The following is a 23,562-nucleotide window of genomic DNA, read 5'->3' on the forward strand; positions in this document are numbered from 1 at the left end:
ATTGTATGTGATGCTGATAGCTAGGAAAATTATAATGTATAACTGGACATCTGCTCAACCGCCTAATGTCGAGGAGTGGGAAATGAGGTTGGATCTTGTAATCACAGCAGAATAGAAGGAGATACCATATATACTCAAGTATAAGCTGCTGAAAATTACCCACTTGGCTTATACTCGGGTATATAAAAAAAGAAAATAAACTGACTGCTCACCATTCCAACGGCCCGGACAGCTCCTCTTTTTCTTCATGCCGTCTACAGGTCCGCGACAGAAAGAAGAGGCGCTGTCTGAAGATGAAGAGGAGCTGCCTGGGCCGTCGGAATGGTGAGCAGTCTGTTTATTTTTTTGTACTGGCAGGCAATTTATACTAAAGGGGGGGCTGGCTATATACTTTAAGGGGTAGGCTTATACTCGAGTATATAAGTATAAATGTACATATATATGTATATATGTACATCAGGTAAAAAATTGCCCTTCAGGGTGCAAATACACGTCACGTTTAACGCATGTGTTTAAAAACTCTTTGCTACAGCTAAAGAGAGATTGACCTAAATAAAAAGCTGTTAACACTTGCATTTACAAAACGCAACGGTTAACGCATGTGTTAACATCGCATTAATGGATGTGTTTGTTAACTCAATGTTAATGCATGTGATAACACAAGCTTTAACATCTGAGTTTTGTGAACCCAAGTGTTAACAGCTGTTTAATTAGGCAAATCTCTCTTCAGCTGTAGCAAAGCGTTTTTTTACGCATGCTTTAAACGAAACATGTATTTACACCCTGAAGGTGCAACTTATTTTGCCATGGGTGAATAAAGATCAACTTTATACTTACTGCAGTGCTGCCTCATTGCATTTTTTTGGATATCTGTATTTTTCATTAAGTAGAGGCCATTTCTGGTCATTTTATTGAGTGGAGACAGCTGCGGGCCATTTTAGTGAGTGGAGGCCACTGCTGGACAATATAGTGAGTGGAGGCAGCTGCTGGACAATATATAAGTGGAGGCAGCTGCTGGACAATATAGTGAGTGGAGGCAGCTGCTGGACAATATAATGAGTGGAGGCAGCTGCTGGACAATATAATGAGTGGAGGCAGCTGCTGGACAATATAATGAGTGGAGGCAGCTGCTGGACAATATAATGAGTGGAGGTCGCTGCTGGACAATATAGTGAGTGGAGGCCACTGCTGGACAATATAGTGAGTGGAGGCCGCTGCTGGCTAATATAGTGAATGGAGGCCGCTGCTGGACAATATAGTGAGTGGAGGCCACTGCTGGACAATATAGTGAGTGGAGGCCGCTGCTGGCTAATATAGTGAATGGAGGCCGCTGCTGGACAATATAGTGCGTGGAGGCTGCTGCTGGAGAAAATTGTGAGTGGAGGCTGCTGCTGGTCATATAATTGAGTGGAGGCTGCTGCTGGTCATTTTATTAAATGGAGGCTGTTGCTGGTCATTTTATTGAGTGGAGGCTGCTGCTGGTCATTATATTGAGTGGAGGCCGCTGCTGGACACTATAGAGAATGGGGGTCGCTGCTGAACAATAAAGTAGGTGGAGGCCACTGCTTGACAATATAGTGAGTGGAAGCTGCTGCTGGTCATTTTATTGAGTGGAAGCTGCTGCTGGTCATTTTATTGAGTGGAGGCTTCTGCTGGCACTTTCAGTGAGTGGAGACAGCTGCTCATTTTATTGAGTTAAGGCCGCTGCTGGCCATTTTAGTGAGTGGAGGCAGCTGCTGGACAATATAGTGAGTGGAGGCAGCTGCTGGACAATATAGTGAGTGGAGACCGCTGCTGGACAATATAATGAGTGGAGGCCGCTGCAGGACAAGATAGTGAGTGGAGGCCGCTGCAGGACAAGATAGTGAGTGGAGGCCGCTGCTGGACAATAGTGAGTGGAGGCCGCTGCTGGACAATACAGTGAGTGGAGGCTGCTGCTGCTGGTCATTTGAGTGAGTGGAGGCTGCTGCTGGTGATTTTATTTAGTGGAGGCTGCTGCTGGTGATTTTGAGTGGAGACTGTATCTGGACATTTTAGTGAGTGGAGGCTGCTGCTGGTCATTATATTGAGTGGAGGCTGCTGCTGGTCATTTTATTGAGTGGAGGCCGCTGCTGGTCATTTTATTGAGTGGAGGCCGCTGCTGGACACTATAGAGAATGGAGGTGGCTGCTGAACAATAAAGTGAGTGGAGGCCACTGCTGGACAATAAAGTTAGTGGAGGCCGCTGCAGGACAATATTGTGAGTGAAGGCTGTTGCTGGTAATTTTATTGAGTGGAGGCTGCTGCTGTTCATTTTATTGAGTGGAGGCTGCTACTGGTCATTTTGAGTGGAGGACGCTGCCGGACAATATAGTGAGCGGAGGCCGCTTATGGACAATTTAATGAGTGGATGTCGCTGCTGAACAATATAGTGAGTGGAGGCTGCTGCTGGTCATATTAGTGACTGGATGCTGCTCCTGGTGCTATTATTCAGTGGCAGCTGCTGCTGGTCATTTTATTGAGTGGAGACTGCTGCTGGTCATTTTATTGAGTGGAGGCTGCTGCTGGTCATTTTATTGAGTGGAGGCTGCCTCTGGTCATTTTATTGAGTGGAGGCTGCTGCTGGTGATTTTATTGAGTGGAGGCTGCTGCTGGACACTATAGAGAATGGAGTTCGCTGCTGAACAATAAAGTGAGTGGAGGCCACTGCTGGACAATATAGTGAGTGGAGGCCGCTGCAGGACAATATTGTGAGTGGAGGCTGCTGCTGGTGATTTTATTGAGTGGAGGCTGCTGCTGGTGATTTTATTGAGTGGAGGCTGCTGCTGGACATATTAGTGTGGGGATGCTACTGGTGATTTTATTGAGTGCAGGCTGTTGCTGGTAATTTTATTGAGTGGAGGCTACTGATGGTCATTTAGTGAGTGGAGACTGCTGCTGGTCATTTTCTTGAGTGGAGACTGCTGCTGGACATTTTAGTGAGTGGAGACTGCTGCTGGTCATTTTCATGAGTGGAGAATGCTGCTGGTGATTTTCTTGAGTGGAGACTGCTGCTGGACATTTTAGTGAGTGGAGGCTGCTGCTGTTCATTTTATTGAGTGGAGGCTGCTGCTGGACACTATAGTGAGTGGAGGCAGCTGCTGGACACTATAGTAAGTGGAGGCAGCTGCTGGACACTATAGTAAGTGGAGGCAGCTGCTGGACACTATAGTAAGTGGAGGCAGCTGCTGGACACTATAGAGAATTGAGGTCGCTGATGAACATAGTGAGTGGAGGCTGCTTATGCTCATTTTATTGAGTGGAGGCCGCTGCTGGACAATATAGTGAGTGGAGGCCGCTGCAGGACAATATAGTGAGTGAAGGCCGCTGCAGGACAATATAGTGAGGGGAGGCCGCTGCTGGACAATATAGTGAGTGGAGGCCGCTGCTGGACAATATAGTGAGTGAAGGCCGCTGCTGGACAATATAGTGAGTGGAGGCTGCTGCTGGTCATTTTATTGAGTGGAGACTGCTGCTGGATATTTTAGTGAGTGGGGGCTGCTGCTGGTGATTTGGAGTGGAGGCTGCCGCTGGGCACTATAGTGAGTGGAGGTCGCTGCTGGACACTATAGAGAATGGAGTTCGCTGCTGAACAATAAAGTGAGTGGAGGCCACTGCTGGACAATATTGTTAGTGGAGGCTGCTGCTGCTCATTTTATTGAGTTAAGGCCCTTGCTGGCCATTTTAGTGAGTGGAGGCTGCTGCTGGACAATATAGTGAGTGGAGGCCGCTATTGGACAATATAGTGAGTGGAGGCAGCTGGTGGACAATATAGTGAATGGAGACCGCTGCTGGACACTATAGAGAGTGATGGCCGCTGCTGGACACTATAGAGAGTGATGGCCGCTGCTGGACACTATAGAGAGTGGAGGCTGCTGCTGTTCATTTTATTGAGTGTAAGCTTCTGCTGGTGATTTTATTGAGTGGAGACTGCTGCTGGACATTTTATTGAGTGGAGACTGCTGCTGGACATTTTATTGAGTGGAGGCTGCTGCTAGACACTACGTATAAGGTGTAGGGGTATGGTGTATTGTGTGTTTTTCAGTGTAGCACAGTATTGCAAGTGTAATATGCATGATGGGGGTGGCAGCACAATTTTAGGTTTATGGGGGTCCCCGATCCAAAATCTGTATCAGAGCCCACTGGTGTCTTGTTACGCCACTGGGAAGGACGGCCGGTTTGTGCTGTGAGTGGGGAAGGGGAGCTGCATGTCCTGTCAGTGTGGAAGTATGTGAATTGGCAGAGGGAGGGGGGGGGGGGGTTACCGGGTGCTGGTTACCGATCATATTCGGTTCTGTGGAAACGCATTTGCGATCGGGCCAAGCTGGGGCCACTTTTAGATTTTATTCCAGGGCCATTTTAAATTTCCAGTTTGCCCATAATGGTGCCAAAATGAAGTACAATTTGTCCTACATATATACAACAATAAAAAAGCTCTTGAAATCTTGCAGCGATAGCAAACTAAAGAAATAGAAACTCAAAAACAAAAGTGCTGTGGTGTAAAGCATTTAAAATTCATTTAAGGTCAGTACCTCACATCGGGGGCACCAGTACCCTGTCTGCCTAGGGAACCAAAATACCTTGTCCCGACCCTGGCATCCACTTCCAGGAAAAATGGTGAAGCTGAATCTGACTGGTTGAGAAGAGGGGCCGAAAGGAAGGCTTGTTTAAGCTGCTTTAAAGTTTGGACAGCCTCTGGAGGCCATCTCCAGGGGTTAGCTGATTTTCAGGTGAGAGGAAAGATAGGATAAATAATGGATGAAAATGGTGTTGAGGCCAATTCTGGACAGCCTTGCTTGGATCCATCTTAATACCAGAGTCTGACAGAATATATTCCAGGAACGGAATGGATGGTTGCTCGAAAATAAATTTAAAAAATTTGCAGTAGAGTCAGGGCTGGATTATAGGGCGGGGTTGCGCTCGGGGCACGTGATTACCCATTAAGTGGTCCCCACCAAATGTGGATGATTTGGGCGGAATCGCCCACAGTGTATTTGGGTCCGGGGTCCACAGATGTGCCCCGGCTTCAGTCTATGGCAGAGCGCGGCAACAATAAGTTCCCTGCTCTGCCATAGACGATAGGAGGTATACAAAGATGGGGCAGCATGTGACATCACAGCGCTGCGGTGTCACGGCACAATGGAGATATGGAACATCTAAGGTTCTGGGGCATTGATACTTTGGCTTCTAGCTGCATTAGTTGGTGGTCTATATTTCCTTTTCTTGGGGCCAGTTTTCAGATGGATTTATCGATTCAAACGTTTAAATCCGTATGGTCTCAATGAATGTTTTACCTTTACACTTTTAAAAACACACAAGGCATATAGAATGTATGCAGTATTCCTAATCAGATACTGAACAAAAATCATTCCATCACTGGCTGCTATTCCTAATTCCATCTCTAGAAACTAAATTTCTAGAGATTTCTAAAGACTTCTAGAGAGTGCTAAAGCATTTAGAAGTAACAACAGTAGTGGATAACAATAAACTGAACTTAAGTGGGTTGACCCCTAGCTACACACAATGAATATAGAAATACTATAATATACTAATTCAGCATGAAAAATAGCAACATTCTGAAATTCTCTGTCGTATAATCAATTAAATTATCTTGAAACTACTCACCAGTCATCTTTGAACGTCTCGATGTTTGATTTCTGCTTCTGTCAGTGGAGCTTCATGAAGAAAACCGATGGACCACTTCTAGGGTACCAATCGATAAACTATGTTCAGAACAAAAAGAATAGCCTTACTCGCAGAAGGTTTAGAGTCTATCACAGGCCCATGCGCATTCTCCATACTAATTACCTTTTTCTCTTAAAGTTTAGGCGCAGGCGCACCTGTTGTGCAGAGCTCTTTGACTTTCCAAGTCCAAATCGATGCGCACCGCAACTCAGAGTGGATCTGCAAAGTGTTGTGATATGGAGGACTTAGTGAGTAGTCTAGGGTTGAACTGCAGCGACACCTAGATGAGACGTATTAGGAAATTACTATACTTACAGGCAGGAATGTGTGTTAGGGCCCCCTAATACTACCTAAGTTTGAGGAAAAAAACTGTGTGTTTATAGGTTTGAGTGTGAGACAAGAGCAATGACCGTTATACGACTATAACATCCAGTTGTGGGGCAAGGGAATATAAGGGTGTACTCACTAAGTCTAGATGTGAGACAAAAATTACAACTCAGCATCAGAATAAATGATGTAAGGATAAAACATACCATTGTTGAACACACATTGGGTCTCATTCACTAAAGGTCCGCATTTTCGCCAGGTTTCCTGACGATTTCCGTTTTGCGCCACATTTAACAGGGGATTTTGGCGCATCAGCGCCAGCTTGTAAGCGACACAAATCGGACAACATGACAGATTCGGACTACGCGCGGGATTTAACATTTCAAATTGTGTTGCAAGACACGCACTTACAAGCAGCGGGAAGAAGAAGGTGAACTACGGCGGACCTCGGCGGGGAAGCGACGGATGCAGGAACTCGGGTGCACGAGCTACGTGAATCGCACCAGACTTCATCTTCGTCGGACTGTCCGGATCGGGGAGCAAGACAGGACCGGCTAAGTAAATTTTCCCCATTGTGTCCCAGAGACCAACATCAAATACCAACTTACTAAATACATAAAAGCTATTACCACCACCATTGTTTTAATTGTCACTGTTCACATGCACCATTGTATCTGTTTAAAATAGATCTGAATTAAGATCCTTTTATTATATTGGAACAAATAAAGGTTATATTTTATGGCCAAAGGGCTTTTTTGGTTGCATGAGTGCAACTTTTTGGAAAAATAATACAGTGATTTTAAACCTGGCCATACTAAGTGGTCTAAGGAATATCTATTCCCCCATAGATTATTTTTTATGCGGTTCTCTCTCTTTTCTGTCGTAAGTTTGGCCCCTTCTAACTGCATCCTGGGGGTGACACTGGTGCCTGAAATTTGGGAGCAAGCTTTACGCCTGGACCTCTGTTTTTCAATGGCACGTTCTTAGAATCTGAGGTCCACTTTGTTACATAGAGAGATTTGGTCAGTCAGAGAAGATGGCAATTCCAGATACCATAACTGATCTTTAATCGGAAAACCACTCCGAGAAGACTTACACAAGTTCTTCATTTCACTTTCATTCAGAGACCAAAGTCCGGAACTGAATAACATACTGAACCACAGTTTGCGACTCTTGGTGAAGGCATAGAAATGATGCAGCTGCAGAAGACACCCAACCATGCTCATGTGAGATCATGTGATTACGGATGGTCTTCCGAAACGCCTGATAGTTGTATAGTAGTGGAACATTTTGTTCCCATAGAGGGGGTGCTCAAACTAGAGCCGGTCCCTTTAGTAGTATAATAAAACAGCCAATTTAGTTTTGTAACAAACAAATTTCCCTGGAAGCAGCTCAAAATACCGTAGACGGAGTCCTGGTTCAGGAACCCGTGACAACTCTTGGGATCCTTATCGTACTTTGCGGGAAGCGGAACCTGAAGTTGATGGGGTTGACGCCATATTTGTGGGAGGTGCTGATCCTTGCACCACTTGGGGCGCTTAAAAGGAGTCCAGGCGCTTGGGAAAGAACTGGAGGCACTGGAGCAGATGTTGGTTTAATTCCTGCTTATCCACCCTTTCCATTACTTGCTGCAGGTGTTCAACAGTAGTTGGCGCACTAGTGGACTCCATCAATTGTTGGCTTGAGTATACCATCCTGGCAGTCACTAATCTTGCAGGACGGTTGAAATGCCAGCTTCCCTAAATATTTATAAGTACCAGCATGTGGAGCCTGCAAGCCCCTTCACCAGAGCCCGCCGCAAACCTGGATGGGTTTTTCTGCTAGGGACTTGCAGGACGCTTATCCAGTAGGGAAGGGCAGAGAAAGCTCGTCTGGCAGTGACTGGTTCGAGTCTGGGGCCGAGGACAGGCATTTAGCGGAGTAGAGTTCAGTGTCGGAGGCAGGAGCAGGTTGAGGGCTAGTGGCAACAAACACAAGGTCTGGGAAGCACAATAGCACATAGAAAATGGAGCAGGCAGAGGGCTGGAGCACATACTAGAGACCAAATACTCAAGCAAAAAAGTATAAACAGTGAATAAAATATAACTAACTTCAAATAGTTTTAAAATATTTATGTAGAATAGTGACAATGGGAAAATCACTAGACACAGCTTGGACTATAACAGTCTAAATCAAGATCCCAAAAACAATTGACCATCTACTATTTACCCTACAAAGCATGTGAGTAATTCATATACAAGGCCAAAATGAATACTTAAAGGGGAAACTTACCATGTGAGCTGTCGTTGTGACCGTAGTTTGGAAAGAAAACACCGTCTCCTAGAGTATTGTCACCAATGTAGCTGCCCACAACTGTAGAGGAATTAGCAGCAATAGCCGTTCTGGGGTTAATGTGGAATCAATGTCAGAGTAGAACAACGTGTGTCCAAACAAAGGGAACTGCATATAAATGTGTAGTCAAACTGTCAAAAAAAGGAGGGTAGTAAATGGGTAAAGTAAAACAATGTCCCTACGTAACCTACGTAACCCGGAACCGCAGCCCTAACCAGCTGCCAACCTGACCGGAACCTTTCCCTGTTAACAGTGGCCCTGTTATATGGGGATTTTCCTCATTACACATGGTAATGAATAGAAAACCAGACAGTTTTTGGAAGACCTGTGACTGTCATGGCAACCGATCGCCGCCCCTAATGATAGCACGGGGAGCGTTGATCTTCACCAAGATGGCGGCGTAGCTTCTTTTTCAAGGGTTAATACCCACGATCGGTCCTAGCAATATGCAGCAAATGCTTACCGGCTATGGAGAGGGGTCAGTCCGTGAGCCCTCTCCATTCACCCCCAGCCGATGTGCGACATTCTACTATGTCACCTGTTGGTAAGGGGTTAATAAACATGATTTCCATTGATGATTTTATGTGATTATGTTGTCACATTTAACTTTGTACAGAACAAAGTATTCAATGCCAATATTTCATTCATTCAGATCTAGGATGTGTTATATAAGTGATCCCTTTATTTTTATTTGCAGTGTAATTTCAGGGATCCAGAGGTCTCCAATTTACCCTTCCTCTGGCTACTGCACCTTCACAGAGAAGGTTCTCCCAATTCACAAAGCTAGGACCAAAACCCATTCTTTCCAAAACAAGCCGATGTAATTCCACATCCCCATTGACATATGATATTCCCATTCTTCCCTATAATTGCCCCTATGTTATTTCTATTCTGCTGCTTTTTTAGCTGTCCAGCAACATTAGACACAGAGGTAAAATGACATAAAATAGATTTTTGTCCAACCCTTTGAAGAAGTGTCTGCACCACAAATGTTTCGTACACGACCCTTTTGTGGCGCGGCTGCAATAGTCTTCATGCAACAAAAATTAGGGGACGTTCTGGTGCTCAATCGGACCACGCGGCAGATAAAACAAATGCAACAGAAGTGTATTGCACCGCCCATGTTAAAGGTGAACCAAAATAAAAAGGTGGTGCACTCTGTGGGAGCAGTGCAGGGGGCGCCAGATTAATGAAGAATGGGCGCCAGAAATCTGGGCCCCCTGCACACTACACGGGCAAGCTGAACATACTACAAACTGCATAGTTCTTAGTAAATGTGCCCTAATATCTTAAAAAGAGACACCTACAATTTCAATTTTAACATAATTTAACAAATATCTATAAAGCAAAAATATGAAGTAAGAAGAGGATTTGATGGAGACTTAAATACTTTTTAAATGCTGGGCAAACTGGGGGTTTGCTGGCTGTATACTACAGGGGAGCTGGCAGGCTATATACTACAGGGAAGCTGGCAGGCTATATACTACAGGGGAGCTGGCAGGCTATATACTACAGGGGAGCTGGCAGGCTATATACTACAGGGGAGCTGGCAGGCTATATACTACAGGGGAGCTGGCAGGCTATATACTACAGGGGAGCTGGCAGGCTATATACTACAGGGGAGCTGGCAGGCTATATACTACAGGGGAGCTGGCAGGCTATATACTACAGGGGAGCTGGCAAGCTATATACTACAGGGGAGCTGGCAGGCTATATACTACAGGGGAGCTGGCAGGCTATATACTACAGGGGAGCTGGCAGGCTATATACTACAGGGGAGCTGGCAAGCTATATACTCCAGGGGAGCTGGCAAGCTATATACTCCAGGGGAGCTGGCAAGCTATATACTCTGGGAGACTATATACTACAGAGAGCTGGCTGGCTGTATACTACAGGGGGCTGGCAATATACTACACGGGGCAGGCTGGCTATATATACTACAGGGGGCTAGTTGGCTATATATACTACAGGGGGCTAGTTGGCTATATATACTACAGGGGGCTAGTTGGCTATATATACTACAGGGGGCTAGTTGGCTATATATACTACAGGGGGCTAGTTGGCTATATATACTACAGGGGGCTAGTTGGCTATATATACTACAGGGGGCTGGCCAGCTATATACTACAGGGGGCTGGCCAGCTATATGCCACAGGGGGCTGGCCGGCTATATATACTACAGGGGGCTGGCCGGCTATATGCCACAGAGGGCTGGCCGGCTATATGCCACAGGGGGCTGGCCGGCTATATGCCACAGGGGGCTGGCCGGCTATATGCCACAGGGGGCTGGCCGGCTATATGCCACAGGGGGCTGGCCGGCTATATGCCACAGGGGGCTGGCCGGCTATATGCCACAGGGGGCTGGCCGGCTATATGCCACAGGGGGCTGGCCGGCTATATGCCACAGGGGGTGTTCTGTCCCCACACACGGCGATTGAAGGTGTAACTGACTAGAAGATAGTAACTGGGAAACTTTCCTACCTTCGTATCCAGAATGTGGAGCAGACAGGACCAGAGCTCAGATGCAGGAGATAAGATGCAGTAATCAGTGATGTGAAGCAAGACTTGGTTTATTACCTCAGATACAGCGATAGTCACAGATACAGTGTTGTGCGGCTCTGAGATTGTTGAGGCTGGTAATTAATGAGTCTTGAAGATGATATATGCTTCTGTAATACGGACATCTGAGCTGCTGGTCAGAATTTGATGCTTCTGTAGCCCAAAACACGTGTGTTCCCAGTTACAGGCAACCGAAGATGGCTGCCACAGGAAATAACCAGGGACAGGCTCCAAAACCACTCCCACTTAGAAAAAAAACTTATTAAAACAAGCAGAGGGAGCGCATGTGCATACTGACCAGCAGATGGCAGCATAGCCCCAATATATCATATAGAAGAATGATGGAGGTAGGACAAAATGCAGTAATGTAAACTTTAGAATAACAACATATACAACTAAGGGGAACAGCACAGGGGGCTGGCCGGCTATATGCCACAGGGGGCTGGCCGGCTATATGCCACAGGGGGCTGGCCGGCTATATGCCACAGGGGGCTGGCCGGCTATATGCCACAGGGGGCTGGCCGGCTATATGCCACAGGGGGCTGGCCGGCTATATGCCACAGGAGGCTGGCCGGCTATATCCCACAGGGGGCTGGCCGGCTATATGCCACAGGGGGCTGGCCGGCTATATCCCACAGGGGGCTGGCCGGCTATATGCCACTGGGGGATGGCTGGCTATATACCACAGGAGGCAGACTGGCTATATACCACTGGGGGCTGGTTGGCTATATACTATGGGGGATGGCTGGTGAGCTATATACTACTGGCGGCTGGTGAGCTATATACTACTGGGGGCTGGCTATATACTACTGAGGGCTACCTGGCTATATACTACTAGGGGCTGGCTATATACCACTAGGGGCAGATTGGCTATATACTACTGGGGGCTGTGGCAATATATTGGGGAGGCTGTGACCAACGCCTTTCCCACTTGGGTTAACTTATACTCAAGTATATAAGGTACTAGATTATTGAAAATATTCTGCAGTGGCTGCCCCTTGCCATCACAGACCTTCCATTATATTTTAACATGCTTTCAACCCAATTATTCACTTCTTTTGGATTATGAAAAAAATGGGTCTTCCAAGTATTTATTACCCTTAATTTTGCTAGATATAGCAAAGAATACACAATTCCCTTAGTTTTCAATCTTATTTTCAACCAAATAATCAATTAACATTTCTCATAGACGTTGCAGATCTCAGAATGTTGTCTCTATCCCTTGGTGAAAGCAGCCTGATAAGCATGTTCTTAGGTGAAGAGCCCGGAGGACACAACCTTGGTAGTACCCTGGGAGCTCTATCCACCACATCCTAGTAGGTACTTCTTCAGAGAAGTTGGGAGTTAACCAACTGGAAATATTATTTAATTTTTTGGTCTGGATCGATTGTCAAGATCCACTCATTTATAGGCTGTGACTTGTTACAAGGCTATGACCCTGTTCTTAAGCAAGGAAACTTTATCTTCCACATTTCCCACTCTAGTCTCATCCTCGTCAGTCCCTATCACAAAGCTTGTATAAATCTGTGAACAAACAAAACTCATCTCCATCTCAAACAGCACAAGCCAAAGCACCGAGAATCCTGACTTGGGGTCAGTCAACAGTCCTGAAAAATCATGTTTCAAGTCCAGCACACAGAAAAACTGTAAACTGAAATAATATAAAAACGCTATTTATTTCATCTTGTTAAAAACATGTTGGTACCAAAAATACACAAAAATGTTCTGGACACAACCGTCCTTTGTCATAGCCCTACAGTGATGCAACGAAACAATACAGCAACAATTTAAGTCCAGACCAGATCTGGCAGTAAATACAAAGAGATTAAGAAGACAAAATTGCCCAAGACAACCCAGGACAATGCAAAATCAAAATGTAGACCATACAATAATCCCAGGACCACAAGAAAGTTCTGAATGCATCCCCAGGACTAACTGGGTCAGGGTAATAAGCTAAACACAAGAGCAGATCCACAGAATAATAAAATGGACAGGACTGCTAGATCGACCCGGGATTAGTACTCAGCAGAACTATAGCACTGTTCACACCATGCAGTAACATGTTAGTCACAAGTCCACAAAAAAGTTCATAAAACAAGGACAACCTGAAGCTGACGGACAAACAAATAAGGGGAGGGGGGGGGGCCCGGTGTGCCAATATTTACCAGAATATGCAGCATTCGCAGCAGTTCATGTAGCTCAGAACTAGGGTGGGACACTTTGGGTGGGACAATTGCCACATGAGAAGGAACATAAGTACAAAGGCTCTCACACTCTTCTTGACCATATGCCAACCCCTTAAGTATCCGCAGGCCACAAATGCTTGTCCAGAAGGTTTCTGGGGTAGGGGGCTCCTCTCTGAAGCACACGCCATCATCATCCAGCAGAGTTAAGTGATATAACAGGCAACATGCTTCTCCCTCAGGTCATCAGCTTCAGACTCCACAACCCTGCTCCCCCTCCTCACTCAGGATGGTCCTATTATTCTTAGCAAACTCCACATAGGGAGGGCGTGTAGCCATAAAACCCCAGAGAGATGGAGCACTGCCAAGAAGGAAGAGTTCATAGGGGAGGGGGCATGCGGCCACAGGACTAGGAGAGGTAAAGCACGGCCAGAAAAGTAACAGGTAACAAACTTCACAGGGAAGGCGTTATGCAGCCACATATAGTCAGCTGGATCATTAGGCTCTGCTACTAAGAAGAGGCGGCTCTTATAATAGGGAGCCTCAGACCAGTCAGTCAACCCACTCCACTTTTATCCCAATTTTATCAGGTTAAAGGGGGCGTGGTGAGACATTTAGGGGCGGAGGTTAAGTGAGCCATCGGCAGGGAGCCGACTCCTATCATTCATGTGAAAGAGCTGGCACCAACGACCCATCACTCATTCCCAGGTGACACAGCACAGACAGGAATCAGCTTCACAGAAGAGTCATCAGACTTCCATGGACAGGGAGTGTGCACCCATACAATGCCAGCACAAGGTGCATGAGGCACCCTACACTTCACATGGCAGGACTCATGGATCGGGGAATCACCGATTAATTTGCCAAGTCATCGCGCATGCTCCATGCGCCTCCCTCCTGATCCCTCAGTGCATCTATATATCCACACTGTATACATGCAATTGGTATATTAACCCCTTAGCGCTCCGCGCCGTAGCTGTACTGCGCAGCTTCCGACGATTAGCGCTCAGCGCAATACAGCTACGGCGCGAGCGCATAGGATTTTAGAATTGTCACCACGTCTCGCGACGTGGTGACATCGGGACGAGACTTGGGTGACAGAGGCAGGAGGAGTTCCTGTCTCCGTCACCCGACCAATCAAATCGGTCCCGCCCGCCGATCGCCGTGATTGGCCAGTCAAACCTGACTGGCCAATTACAGCGATTTTGGGCTAAAAAACGTGGTTTTAGCCCCTTCCTCTTCCTCCAGCGGCACCATTTTGGTTTGGTATCGCTGGAGAGAGGAGAGAGCGTTACTGTGTGCACCAAAATACACTTTTACACTATAAATAGTGTTCTGATCCTTATCTGATCCCTATTGTTCCCTACAAATTCCCATCCCTATCTGTTTTTTCCTGTGTCCTGTGTGTTCCCTGTGTGATCGCCTTGTGTGATCCCACGTGTCTTCCGTTTTTCCCTGTCTGTCCCTTCTGAACCCAAACGCACTTTTCAGTGCGCTGTGTTAGCGTTGTTCTGCACTGGACGCACTTTTCAGTGCGCCGTGTGAATAGCGCTGCACAGAATCTTTAGCAGTCTTAGCGGTAGTTAGTTTGTCTTAGGGCAAGCTAGGTGCATTTGTAGCGCCTTTTTGCGCGGTGCACATAGGTTTTTTTTTCGGTGCCTGGTAATATTTTTTTCCAGAGCGCCGTAGGTGTACCCATACGTAGCTACTTTTTGTGTGTGCCATCTGTGCGGCTGGTCCGTGTGGTTTGGTGTGCATTATCTTTTTTTTTGTGTGCTATCTGTGCGGCTTGTCCGTGTAGTTTAGTGCGCATTATTTTTTTGTGTGCTATCTGTGCGGCTTGTCCGTGCAGTTTAGTGCGCATTATTTTTTGTGTGCCATCTGTGCAGCTGGTCCGTGTGGTTTGGTGTGCATTATCTTTTTTTTGTGTGCTATCTGTGCGGCTTGTCCGTGTAGTTTAGTGCGCATTATTTTTTTGTGTGCTATCTGTGCGGCTTGTCCGTGTAGTTTAGTGCGCATTATTTTTTGTGTGCCATCTGTGCGGCTGGTCCGTGTGGTTTGGTGTGCATTATCTTTTTTTTTTTGTGTGCTATCTGTGCGGCTTGTCCGTGTAGTTTAGTGCGCATTATTTTTTTTGTGTGCTATCTGTGCGGCTTGTCCGTGTAGTTTAGTGCGCATTATTTTTTTGTGTGCTATCTGTGCGGCTTGTCCGTGTAGTTTAGTGCGCATTATTTTTGGTGTGTGCCATCTGTGCGGCTTGTCCGTGTAGTTTGGTGCGCATTATCTTTTTTTTTTTGTGTGCTATCTGTGCGGCTTGTCCGTGTAGTTTAGTGCACATTATTTTTTGTGTGCCATCTGTGCGGCTGGTCCGTGTAGTTTGGTGCGCATTATCTTTTTTTTTTTGTGTGCTATCTGTGCGGCTTGTCCGTGTAGTTTAGTGCACATTATTTTTTGTGTGTGCCATCTGTGCGGCTTGTCCGTGTAGTTTGGTGTGCATTATATTTTTTTTTTGTGTGCCTGCTAGACGGTTTATCCGTGTAGTTTGGTGCACATTATCTAATTTTTCCAGTTCTCTATTTTTTTTGTGTGCAATGTCTCAGAAGACGTACACCGTGTTGGAGGCATATAACATGCTTGCCTCTGACACCGAGTCAGCTAGTGGGGATGATGGTCCCTTTTACCTATCATCATCCTCCTGCTCATCTTCCAGTGACCTGGAAGGACCCCCAAGAAGGCGCCGTAGGGTTCCAGGGACTTCTGCAGGAGAAGTGCCTGGGACTTCTGCAGGAGAAGTGCCTGGGACTTCTGCAGGAGAAGTGCCTGGGACTTCTGCAGGAGAAGTGCCTGGGACTTCTGCAGGAGAAGCGTCTGGGGCTTCCACTGACCCCACATGGGTAGCCCCAGATAATTATACCCCTCAGGTCCCTGACTTTTTGGGCCATCCTGGAATTAACTTTGACACGACAGGGCTCAGAGCTGTGGACTTTTTTAAGTTTTTTTTTGATGAGGCGCTGCTGAATATTATTATATTTCAGACAAATCTCTACGCTGCACAACATATTGCCCAAAACCCCACGTCCTTTTATGCACAACCCTACAGGTGGACCCCTGTCACTGCAGCAGAGATGCACAAGTATTGGGGCATAATACTCCTTATGGGGATAGTAAAGAAGCCTTCAATCAGGGACTACTGGAGCACAGACATACTGTACCACACCCCCATGTTCCGCATGGCAATGAGCAGGATGCGCTTTGAAGCCATCCATAAGTTTTTGCACTACACTGACAACACACAGTGCCCACCCAGAGGTGACCCCAGTTATGATCGGTTATTTAAGGTCAGGCCCATATTAGATCATTTTAGTGCCAAGTTTGCCCAGGCATATACCCCCGCCAAACATGTGAGCATAGACGAGTCCCTAGTACAATTCAAAGGGAGACTTCACTTCCGCCAGTACCTGCCCAATAAGAGGGCAAGGTATGGTGTGAAGATGTATAAGCTGTGCGAAAGTTCATCAGGGTACACATACAAGTTCAGGATATATGAAGGGAAGGACTCCACTATAGTGCCCCCAGAATGCCCCCCATTCCTGGGTGTTACAGGGAAGATAGTGTGGGATTTAGTGCACCCACTGCTGGACCAGGGCTACCACCTCTACCTGGACAATTTCTACACCAGCACCACCCTGTTCAAGTGCCTCACTTCCAGAAATACTGCGGCATGCGGCACTGTACGCAGAAATCAGAGAGGTCTCCCTAAGTCGCTGCTTGGGCAAAAACTTAAAAGGCACGAAAGCAGGGCACTATGAAGAGACTCTGTATTGTGTGTTAAGTACAAGGACAAGAGAGAAGTCCTTGTATTAACCACAATACATGAGCACACCACCACCCCTGTACCAGTACGAGGTGCCAGTACAGAAACCCCCAAGCCAGACTGTATTTTAGATAATAACAAATACATGGGAGGGGTGGACTTGTCTGACCAGGTGCTTCAGCCGTACAATGCCATGCGGAAGTCGAGGGTGTGGTACAAGAAGCTGGCCGTGCACATCATGCAGATGGCATTGTATAATGCTTATGTGCTGCATCGATGTGCAGGCCAGAGGGGAACTTTCCTGGAATTTCAAGAGGTGGTAATAAAGTACTTTCTTTTTGGAGACCAGGAAGGGGGGAGTGCTAGCACATCTGGAAGTGAGGCCCCATCACGTATTGTACCAGGGCAGCACTTTCCAGGAGTAGTTCCCCAAACAGCCAGCAAGGGAAGGACACAGAAGAGGTGCAGGGTGTGCTCCAAAAATGGCATTCGGAAGGACACCATTCATCACTGTGAGACATGCCCAGAAAAACCAGGGTTATGTATGAAAGATTGCTTCCGAATTTATCATACATCCCTGGATTTTTAGAGTACCCTGTTGTTACCCTGACGCACAGCTTATACATCATGCCGCATGCCGCACCTTCCCTTCTAAGCCCTGCCATGTGCCCAGCCTGTAGATTACTGTCCCGTATGCTTTACCCGGGAAAACATGCATCATGATTTTTAGGGTGTTTGTCTCCCATGGCAGCAGCTGGGCACAAAATGACATAATGGATATTTTTTACTATGCACTATCCATTATGCACTTTTTCAGGGGTCCACCTGTGGGGTTAAAATGCTAACTATACCCCTAGATTAATTCATGGAGGGGTGTAGTTTCCAAAATAGGGTCAGTTCTTAGGGGTTTCTACTGTACTGGCCCCTATTGGCATCTACAAATCTTTCATGATGCCAAAAAGAAAAAAAAAAAGTACAATGCCTGTGCTCCAACAAGTTATTCCCTTTTGAGCCCTGTCGTGTCTCCATCCTACAGATTATTGCATCCTATGGGGTATTGCCCTAACCGGGGTAACCCGCAGAATGATTTTTGATGTGTTTTTCCCCAGTGGCATGAGTTGGGCAAAATACTTTTGTCACTTCAATGGCATTTTTGATAAATTGCAATACAATTGTTTCTCTGCACTACTCACTTTGTATTAAATTTTAGCCAGCACCTTAGGGGTTAAAATGCTCATACAAGCCTACATACATTCTTTGAGGGGTGCCCTTTCCAAAATGGGTTCACTACTTGGGGGTTTCTATTGTACTGGTACCTCGGGGGTACCCCCCATTACCAATCTAGTGAAAACGAAGCTTGAAAACCTAAATTGTGCTTCTTTCTTCCTGACCCCTGCCGTGTGCCCAGCCTGTAAATTATTGGCACATGTGTGGTATTGCTGTATTTGGGACAACCCGCAGAATGATTTTTGGGGTGTTTGTCTAAAGTGGCATGGGTTGGGCACAGTACACGAGGCACTAAAATGACATTTTTGAGATAAAAACACAATTTTTACTCTGCACCCTTTACTTTGCATTCAATTTTGGCCAGCGTGTTGGGGGTTAAAATGCTCATACAAGCCTACATACATTCTTTGAGGGGTGCCCTTTCCAAAATGGGTTCACTACTTGGGGGTTTCTATTGTACTGGTACCACGGGGGTACCCCCCCATTACCAATCTAGTGAAAACGAAGCTTGAAAACCTAAATTGTGCTTCTTTCTTCCTGACCCCTGCCGTGTGCCCAGCCTGTAAATTATTGGCACATGTGTGGTATTGTCGTATTTGGGACAACCCGCAGAATGATTTTTGGGGTGTTTGTCTAAAGTGGCATGGGTTGGGCACAGTACACGAGGCACTAAAATGACATTTTTGAGATAAAAACACAATTTTTACTCTGCACCCTTTACTTTGCATTCAATTTTGGCCAGCGTGTTGGGGGTTAAAATGCTCATACAAGCCTACATACATTCTTTGAGGGGTGCCCTTTCCAAAATGGGTTCACTACTTGGGGGTTTCTATTGTACTGGTACCTCGGGGGTACCCCCCATTACCAATCTAGTGAAAACGAAGCTTGAAAACCTAAATTGTGCTTCTTTCTTCCTGACCCCTGCCGTGTGCCCAGCCTGTAAATTATTGGCACATGTGTGGTATCGCCGTACTCGGGACAACCCGCAGAATGATTTTTGGGGTGTTTGTCTAAAGTAGCATGGGTTGGGCACAGTATATGAGGCACTAAAATGACATTTTTGAGATAAAAACGCAATTTTTACTCTGCACCATTTACTTTGCATTCAATTTTGACCAGCGTGTCGGGGGTTAAAATGCTCACCACAACCACCAATAAATTCTTTGAGGGGTCTAGTTTCCGTAATGGTGTCATTTATTGGGGGTTTCTATTGCACTGGCACCTCACGGGCCCTGCCAACATGACATGGCACTCCAAATCCAAACGTGTGAAAACAGAGCTGGAAAATCAAAATTTCACTCCTTCCGTTCTCATCCCTTCTGTGTGCCCAGCCTGTAAATTATTGGCACATGTGTGGTATTGCTGTACTCGGGACAACCCGCAGAATGATTTTTGGGGTGTTTGTCTAAAGTAGCATGGGTTGGGCACAGTATATGAGGCACTAAAATAACATTTTTGAGATAAAAACGCAATTTTTACTCTGCACCATTTACTCTGCATTCAATTTTGACCAGCGTGTTGGGGGTTAAAATGCTCACCACAACCACCAATAAATTTTTTGAGGGGTCTAGTTTCCGAAATGGTGACATTTTGGGGGGTTTTCTATTGTACTTTTACTTCAGGGGCTCTTCAATTACACTGTGGCACCACAAAATATTTGCAGCCAAATTGGCCTTCCAAATTCCCAGTATCGCTAACTCTGTTCTGGACATCGCTGTGCGGGGAAACAGCAGCTGACATCCACATGTCTGGTATTGCCGTACTCGGAAGAAGCAGGGCAAGAAATTAGGAATATATATTTACCTCAAATTCCTTCTGAATGTATCCATTTTAGGGCTAAATTGGAAAGATTGAAATCAAAAATTGAAATTTCAAAATTTCCACTCCATTTTCATATGCTTCCGGAAAAATAACTAAAGGGTTAACAGACTTCTTAAATGCTGATTTGAATAGGTTGAGATGTTAGGTTCATAAAATGGTGTTACTTGTGGGGGTATATAGTACAGAAGCCTTTATAGGGCACTTCCAAACTGAATTGATCACCAAAAAGTTCGCATTTTTCAAATTTCAAGAAAATCTGAGAAGTTGCTACTAAAACTTCAAACCTTCTCACATCCATTAAAAAAATGGAAACTTAAAACAAATAATGGATATAAAAAGAAGACCAATGGCAAAAGGTTTCTATCAAAAAAAATTTGTGGTATCACTTTTTGTCTAAAAAGTATAACATTTGAAACTTTGAAAATAGTCATTTTTTTCAAATTTTTCCTAAATTTTTGAATTTTTACCCCCCAAAAAAGGAACGGATCACCAAAATGACACTACTAACATAAACTACAATGTCTCACGAGAAAACAATCTCAAAATCACAGAGATATCTTAAAAGCGTTGAAAAGTTATTACCACAGGAAGAGACACTGGTCAAATTTCAAAAAAAAGTTGCGAGCCTTAACCTGCAAACAGGCTGCGTCCTTAAGGGGTTAACTTTCTTGCTGCTTATCCATAAGATCTACTGTGCATTTTACTGCAATAAAGTTCATTTGGAAACCAAAAAAAAGCTAAAACACTAAGCCCCTTTCTATTACCCTTCTTCCCACTACCACCATGCCGGCAGGGCCAGATTAAGGGCCCCAGCAGTATGGAGCACCTCATTAAGAATGGGGCCCCCTGACTCCACAGCCAATGCGGGGCCCCCTCCCACAATAACATATCTTAAAGATACAACATACTAATATTATCGAACGTGTAAAATATCAGCCAAAGCGCTAGAAATATTAGAAACATTGGTATCATTAGTTTTGGAAAGGTTGATAATTTCATGCCCTTACCAAACCAATTCCAATTTTGGCACCTGACCAACCAAATAACAATGATAGCACCCTACAAATACTAAATAATACCACCATAGGACCAATATGCTAAACAATATCGCTAAAATGCCCAAATGATCCCTCCAAACTGTGACCCAGAGCATTCCCACAACAGAAAGAAAATATGACCATACTGAGAATAAACACAAGACTATTTATTGATGATCTTCATGATTTATCATTTATACCCCTCACACCACAACTGACCACACTGTGCCCCCACATAAATCATATATACCCCTCACACCACAACTATCCATACTGTGCCCCTACATACATAATATATATCCCTCACACCACAACTGACCACACTGTCCCCCACATATATCATATATACCCCTCACACCACAACTATCCATACTGTGCCCCTACATATATAATATATATCCCTCACACCACAACTGACCACACTGTGCCCCCACATATATCATATATACCCCTCACACCACAACTATCCATACTGTGCCCCTACATACATAATATATATCCCTCACACCACAACTGACCACACTGTGCCCCTACATATATCATATATACCCCTTACACAACAACTGACCACACTGTATCCCACATATATCATATATACCCCTCACACCACAACTATCCATACTGTGCCCCTACATACATAATATATAGCCCTCACACCACAACTGACCACACTGTGCCCCCCAACATATATCATATATACCCCTCACACCACAACTGACCACACTGTGCCCCCACATATAACATATATACCCCTCACACAACAACTATCCACACTGTGCCCCACATATATCATATATACCCCTCACACAACAACTATCCACACTGTGCCCCTACATATATCATATATACCCCTCACACCACAACTGACCACACTGTGCCCCCACATATATCATATATACCCCTCACACCACAACTGAACACACTGTGCCCCCACATATTTCATATATACCCCTCACACCACAACTGACCAACCATACTGTGCCCCCACATAAATCATATATACCCCTTACACAACAACTGACCACACTGTATCCCACATATATCATAAATACCCCTCACACCACAACTGACCACACTGTGCCCGCACATATATCATATATACCCCTCACACCACAACTGACCACACTGTGCACCCACATATATAATATATATCCCTCACACCACAACTGACCACACTGTCCCCCACATAAATCATATATACCCCTCACACCACAACTGACCACACTATGAACCCACATATATCATATATACCCCTCACACCCCAACTGACCACACTGTGCCCCCACATATATCATATATACGCCTCACAACCACAACTGACCACACTGTCCCCCACATATCATATATACCGCTCACACCACAACTGACTACACTGTGACCCAAAATACATCTCATATACTCCTCATACCACAACTGACAACACTGTGCCCTCAACATATATTATATATACCCCTCACATCACAAATGACCACACTGTGCCCCAACATATATCATACATACCCCTCACACCAAAACTGACGACACTGTGTCCCCCACATATATCATATATACCCCTCACACCACAACTGACCAACCATACTGTGCCCCCACATATATCATATATACCCCTTACACGACAACTGACCACACTGTACCCCACATATATCATATATACCCCTCACACCACAACTGACCACACTGTGCCCCACATATATCATATATACCCCTTACACCACAACTGACCACACTGTGACCCAACATATATCATATATACCCCTCACACCACAACTGACCACACTGAGCCCCACATATATCATATATACCCCTCACACCACAACTGACCACTGTGCCCTCCACATAAATAATATATACCTCTCACACCACAACTGACCACAATGTGCCCCCCACATATATCATATATACCCCTCACACCACAACTGACCACACTGAGCCCCACATATATCATATATACCTCTCACACCACAACTGACCATGCTGTGCTTTTCAAATAGCGTGGTCAGTTGCTGTATAAGGTGTACATATGATATATGTGGGGGGCACAGTGTGGTCAGTTGCTGTATAAGGTGTACATATGATATATATGGGGGGCACAGTGTGGTCAGTTGTGGTGTGAGGGGTATATGTGATATATGTAGGGGGTCAATATGGTCATTTGTGGTGTGACGGGTATACATGATATGCATATACACCCGTACGACCGTAAGCTTGTGGTCGTACATACATCCCCCAAAGACGGCAATCGTCGCACAGAGAGAACGTGTGGTACCGTACCGCTCGTGCACCGGGAAAAGATAGGACCTATCTTTACCCATAGTAGAGGCCGTAAGCACTGTATTTCAATGGAGCCTGCAGCCACACTATGTGCAGGACATACACTGATAGGACATTTGTATATACAAAGTTGATCTATAAAATAGAGGTGAGACATAGGGGCAGAAGTTTTATCGTATATGTGCCAAAAACGTGTCGGGAATATATATATATATATATATATATATATATATATTATATATTATACACTCACCGGCCACTTTATTAGGTACATCTGTCCAACTGCTCG

The 23,562-nt window shown here is 45.4% G+C and overlaps 1 protein-coding gene across 1 annotated transcript in view; it reads right to left on the reverse strand.

The window, feature by feature from the left end:
- LOC140129007 (vomeronasal type-2 receptor 26-like) overlaps window positions 1–23,562 on the reverse strand; it is a 129,999-nt gene that overhangs the window by 100,637 nt on the left and 5,800 nt on the right. Inside the window, exons 2-3 of the mRNA XM_072150679.1 lie at window positions 8,302–8,492; window positions 5,644–5,741 (exon numbers count right to left, since the gene is read on the reverse strand). The gene's annotated coding sequence lies outside the window, so the exon portion shown is untranslated. The remainder of the gene's footprint in view (window positions 1–5,643; window positions 5,742–8,301; window positions 8,493–23,562) is intronic.

This window comes from Engystomops pustulosus, chromosome 1, assembly GCF_040894005.1.
Source record: "Engystomops pustulosus chromosome 1, aEngPut4.maternal, whole genome shotgun sequence".
NCBI classification, from domain to species: Eukaryota; Metazoa; Chordata; class Amphibia; order Anura; family Leptodactylidae; genus Engystomops; species Engystomops pustulosus.